The sequence below is a fragment of the Mesocricetus auratus genome, unplaced genomic scaffold, assembly GCF_017639785.1.
Source record: "Mesocricetus auratus isolate SY011 unplaced genomic scaffold, BCM_Maur_2.0 Super-Scaffold_100003, whole genome shotgun sequence".
NCBI lineage: Eukaryota > Metazoa > Chordata > Mammalia > Rodentia > Cricetidae > Mesocricetus > Mesocricetus auratus.
Window position 1 is genome coordinate 37,532,868 of NW_024429188.1, and position 6,395 is coordinate 37,539,262.

At 37.2% G+C, this 6,395-nt stretch overlaps 1 pseudogene; it reads right to left on the reverse strand.

Annotated features, from left to right (window-relative positions):
- Nucleotides 1-2,925: 2,925 nt before the first annotated feature.
- On the reverse strand, nt 2,926-4,167 carry LOC101832657 (annotated as a pseudogene).
- Nucleotides 4,168-6,395: the final 2,228 nt, after the last annotated feature.

Consider the following 6,395-nt stretch of genomic DNA (forward strand, 5'->3'; position numbering starts at 1 on the left):
AAGAAGCTAAAAATATACAATGGAATAAAGAAAGCATCTTCAACAAATGGTGCTGGCATAACTGGAGGCTGGCATGTAGAAGACTGCAGATCGATCAATGTCTATCGCCATGCACAAAACTTAAGTCCAAATGGATCAAAGACCTCAACATAAATCCAGCCACACTGAACCTCTTAGAAGAGAAAGAGGGTGGTACCGTTGAACGAATTGGTACAGGAGACAGCTTCCTGAACATAACACCAGTAGCACAGACAGTAAGATCCACAATTAATAGATGAGACCTCCTGAAACTGAGAAGCTTCTGTAAGGCAAAGGATATAGTCAGCAAGACAAAAAGGCAACCCACAGAATGGGAAAATTATTCACTAACCCCACATCTGACAGAGGGTTGATCTCCAAAATTTACAAAGAACTCAAGAAGCAAGTCTCCAAATCAACAAAGGATCCAATTAAAAAGTGGGCTGCAGAACTAAATAGAGAATTTGCAATAGAGGAGTCTAAAATGGCTGAGAGGCACTTGAGAAAGTGCTCAACACCCTTAACCATCCAGGAAATGCAAATCAAGACAACTCTGAGATACCATCTCACTCCTGTCAGAATGGCTAAAATCAAAAACACCAAAGACAATTTATGCTGGAGAGGATGTGGTAAAAAGGGGAACACTCCTCCATTGCTGGTGGGAGTGCCAACTTGTTCAGCCACTTTGGAAATCAGTATGGAGATTCCTCAGAAAAATGGGAATAAACCTACCACAAGTCCCAGAAACTCCACTCTTAGGCATATATCCAAATGATGCCCATTCATACAACAAGGAGTTCTGTTCCCCTATGTTCATAGCAGCATTATTTGTAATAGCCAGAACTTGGAAGCAACCTAGATGTCCCTCACCCGAAGAGTGGATAGAGAAAATGTGGTACATTTACACAATGGAGTACTATTCAGCAGAAAAAAAAAACAATGGAATCCTGAGATTTGCAGGCAAATGGATGACACTAGAAGAAACCATCCTGAGTGAGGTAGCCCAGTCACAAAAATAGAAACATGGCATGCATTCTCTCATATATGGATTTTAGACATAGATCTGGGGAGTGCCAGCCTACAATCCCATTGCCAGGGAGTCTGGGAAACAGAACCTTCATTCAGTGTCTGATGGAAGACTCCCATGGCTAAGCACTGAGCTGAACTCAAGAAAGCCAGTAACAGAGAGGGAGGACTGATGACCAAGGGGATTAAGACTGGGCTGGTTTAACCCCCAGAAACAGCTGACCTGACAAGGGTTAACTCTTGATTCCCAGGCTGATGCCTGGGAATCCAGCATGGGGATGACAAGACCCCCCCTGAATGGGGGTGTCAGTGACAAAGCCTAGGCAATCTATGGGCCATTTTGTAGTTGACCAGTATTTATTCCTGGCATACAAATGGACATTGGGTGCCCATCCCGCAATGAGAGATGCACTCTCACCCTGGACTCTTGTGGGAGGTTCTAGGCCCTGTCCTGGATGAAATGACAGACTATGGACACCCCCATGGAAGAACTCACCATCCCTGGGGAAAGGAGGGGGGTATTGGGTGGGTGGTGGGAGGGGGTGGGAGGAAGGGAATGGAAGGGAGAGGGACGTGAAATTGACATGTGAAGAAACCTTGTTTCTAATTTGAATTTAAATTTAATAATAAATTTTTAATAAAAAAGAAACAGAAATAGACTGATACATGCTACTTACTTCCTAATTTTTAATAGCAGAAGAAGACATTTTGCATAGGCACAAATACAGAAGTCTTCTTTCATTGTGGAAGACTTAAGGTTGATGTCTGTTACGAGATACCTGAGCTGGCAAGAAACCTTTGGTAAGTATCTAGCTTATAATCATTCCATTCATGGTTATTTATATCTTGTCAATGAAAAATGATATATTTATGGAAATTTTAAAGTATAGATACTCAAGTTACTTTTGAAATAGTTCAGATCTGTGGAAACAAAAATATCTAGAGTGTAACCTCATATAAAAACATATAAAACATATGAAAACTTTGTAACAGGAATTTAAATATAAAGTTAATGTAGCTAAAATATGTATATATATCATCTCTCTATATGTACACATATATATGTGTGTTATATATTGTCTGAGGATCAACAATTGACAATATTTTAGGTAGTTGGAAATAAAAAATACTCCAGACATACAATATACCTTATTACATACATATAAATTATATTTCTTTTAAAAATATTTTGCCATTGTAAAAATATCAGAATTTAATTTAATGTCAATTAACAATGGAAAACTCTCAAGTGTTCTCATCCATTTGAAGAAAATTGTTTGTATAGTTTTTTGTTTTGTTTTCGCTTTTCAATTATTATTCAAAGAACATCCACTTGTCATATTTGGTTCTTTTGTCCCTTAAAAGTCTCCTTTATTCTGTAAGAATTCTCCACATTCATTCCTTTTTCATTTGTAATTAATTCTCTGAAGAAATGATGTCATTTGTCTTGAAAAGCTGCTTTTTTTTAGTTCTTCACTTTCGTTTTTGTGGGCTAGAGTTTTACTTTGAAAATCATCTATTTTATATTATGTAACAGAAATATACAAACACAGTTACCCTGGAATTCTTAATTTTCAATGCATAATCAGAATAATCTTTATGCCACACAAATTTCCTAAAGCTGTTGGGAGGTGGTATCATAACTCCTTTAATTCTGCAGTCGGAAGCAGAGATGGAAGCTTGAGAGGCCAAATCAGTGTGGTGGAATGGATATTTTCACACAAGAATGAAATAAAACAGTGAAAAACAGAGAAAAGAAAAATGACTGAGCAATGAGCCCTCATTCCATCTGTGCCCTCCCTCCACCTACGCTGGTCTGTCTGTATTAATCAGATAAAATTTCTAAAGAAAAATTTGAGAACTTCAGTCCAGCTTGCTTCCTCATTTCTGTCTAGCTTCTGTATTGGATGTATCCACACTAGAATTCTGCCACCAGTTTTTCTTGTTGGCAACACCTCGGATGCTCTGCCCCTCGTATTTGAGGAAGCCTTTCCTAGATGGCATCACTTTAACCTCCTACAGAGTAGCTGGGTTTGAGTTGAGCTTTGTTAATATCTAGAGAATGTCTTCTGAAATTGCAGTGACTTCTGGAGGACTGGGTGTTCTGATATTCTCACAAGAAGTAATTGTAGGAGAAGGGAGGTCTTCAAAACTCTCATAACATTCATCTGAATTTAAAATTAACAGAGCATAATCTTTAACTTCCAAATTGCTCTACTTACTATTTGGTTTTGCCAATGGATAATTTCTATATACCAAAGCTGTACTGTCTACTGTAGACGGAATTTTCAAACCAGGCATGCAGAATTTAGGTGGAAATATTGAATTTGTGCATTCAGCATCAGTTTTTCGTGGGTGTTAGATTATAAAACCAGGAATGGCAAAAGAGTTCTCACTGGTCACAGACTCTGTCCCTATGGCCATTCCTTCCACACTATTCAAAGGGGGACTTCTAACGTTCTTCCTACTTTTAAGTACCATTGAATAATCCTCATTTAAAGACATAGTGTATTCAGATATACCAAAGTGTTCTAATTTAGGAATTAGACATTCGAAATCAGTCATCTTTAGAGCACACCTGGGAGTCTTTAGCACTGTTACCGAAGAGTCTTTGGAAGGAGGGGTTTCAGATATGCACCCTTCCTTAAGGCTGTCAGCTACGTGGGGAGGGTTTGGGACTCGGGAGAACATGTACCACTTATGTTCAAAATCTGAAAGCTGTGGGCTGCATAGTAGGGGCTTTAGAGAAACAGAACTGCTCAGAACACATGGGTCGGACAGATCACCCTCCATACCAGGCTTCTGGAGGTCTTCACACAAAGCCAAGCCTGAGGATAAGTCACTGGCTTTATGCTCACATCCTGAGTCTTCCTTGTCACGTGATTCAGAGCCAACTTCTAGAAAAACTCTCTTAGTTTCATGTCTGTGGAATTTTTTTCAATGCTTTTGTTACCTTTATGAATCTTGTGCTTTCTTGACTTTCCAATCTTGTTTTATCAAGAAGAATGTTAACATCACCCTCTGTCCTCGCCGTTCAGCGCTTGCAGGAGCCGGGCCATCTCGGAGGTCCAGGACCGTGACCAGACTCCGCAGTTTACAATGGAAACTCTGGACCAGGTTCATGCTGAGGGAAGTGGTGTCAGACCTTCACGCCCACCCTCGAGCACACCACTCATTTTCTGCTTCTTCACTTTATAGTATTATGATTTCACTTGTTTCTCTATGCCTTGTATATCCTCTAAAGTCTATTGTTAGGGAAGATTTGATTTAGGTTCAGTTTTTTAAATCAGGAATACTTCATTTCTTGTTTTCTGCTTATGACATGTTGATTATGCTAAAATTCATCTTAGTACATTCAGATTACACAATAAAGGAAATGATGTGAGAACATATCTTATTGGAGATATGGGAAGCATTTTGTTTAGTTGCATTATGAAAGTAAATCAGTAAATAAAGGGGAATAAAGGAATTAGATATCTGTGATTATTGGTATGTTTTGGGTAAGTGTACACAGAGAAGGCTATTTTTAATAGTTCTCTGATGGTGCTGGGTTGTTGTGGAACTTGTAAAATGTGGATGTTTCTTGATCATATGAAGATTTATTCTAGATGAGATATCTGAAATTTAGACATCCCTCTTTCTGTCTTTGCTTTTCAGCTACACTTGTGCTAAGTAGCTTCTTCCTCCACTTGTGGCTGCCATATATTTCATGATCACAGACTGAACATGGATTAGAATGACTAAACATACACTGAAACCTTCTTATTTGGCTGTCTCAGGTTTTTGGTCAAAGTGATGAAATAGTGGTTATCACAACTACTTTCCTCTTCTCTATACAAACAGGACATTTTATGACTTTAGTGATGAAAGTTGGTGCTTTGATATTGAGAAAGTTTAAATGTATATGTAATCACATGTTTTAGGTGGTTAAACTGAAATCACATTACAGTCTTATGAAACTGACAGAGTCCAGAGACCCTACACCACCAAGACTGGAACACCCCAACACAAATGAACCAGAAGAGAATGACATTAAAAACAACTTCATGACAATGATAGAGGCCCTCAAAGAGGATATTAGAGAAATCCCTTAAAGAGATGGAAAAAAATCCAAAAATGCAAGAAATGGAAGAAAAGACAAAGCACGTTACAGTCTTCAAAACCACGAAGTCTTGTCTGGTATATAAGAACATGAATTTTGGGGGGGTATACATGAATCTAAGTTTTACTCATAGGTAGCCTTACATTTCCCCAGTTAATAAACGGTGCAAGGAGAGAATATAACAATTGAATCTACACTGTTACATCCTAACTACATTCTGTATACTAGCAACACAAAAGAGCACAGGTTGAATAGAAACACAACTGCTAACAATGAGTTTCAGTTCAGTGCATACATGCAAAATGTTTCTTGACATTATGGATAAATTATTAACAAATTGGAGATGGAGTGTGGGCAGCAAGTCTTATACATCTAAATAGAAATTAAAGCTCCCTTTGGACAGGGTCATCACCACGTTCAAAGTCCTATATATCCATTGAATAACCAGTAATTTATTGTCAAATTTTACCTTTGTTACTATGAGGAGAAAAATAATGAAGTGATAATGTATGAAGCTAAAAAAGTATTGGATAAAAATGTTTATATTAGGCAGAGTTTTCTTTTTTCCTCTTATTAAAATTCCAAAGAAATACTATATGTGAATCTATCAATTCTCATATCCAAGGTATGATATTAGCTATCCAGACTTCCTGATTTTAAAATTGTTATCTATAAGAAAAACAAATAGACAAAACAAAACAAAAGCATAAAATTATTGGACATAACAGAAAAATATTACTATTCCTGAATCTATGCTGAAACTCACTTTTTTGCTCAGATTGTCAATAATACAGAGACATACTCCTCAAAACATTTTAATCGGCAGAATTAAATAATATATTTGTGTAAGGTGTCAAACCTCATTAACATTCATCAGTACATTTTACTTTGAACTGCAACATTTTTCATTTGGATTGATACCCTGCCTTTAACTTGACAATTTAGCCAGCCATCTCTTTGCAGTTCATTCATGGAATCACAGCATAAAAGATGACCATTAGAGGATCATAGATAAAATATAGAGCAATGCACAAGCAAACTGTATACAAGATTAAAAACAAATATCCTGAGAACTTGGTTCCAATAGTGATAGCTGTGCTTTGTGCACTGTCCATCAAGCTTTATGCCCTAATTAAGAAAGAAATATATAAAACTGTGTTAAAAATGACATTTCTACTCATACAGTAACTTGGCTTCTATAAGATTTCTAAGTCTTACAATATTTTAAAGACAATGGCCATGTTGATGA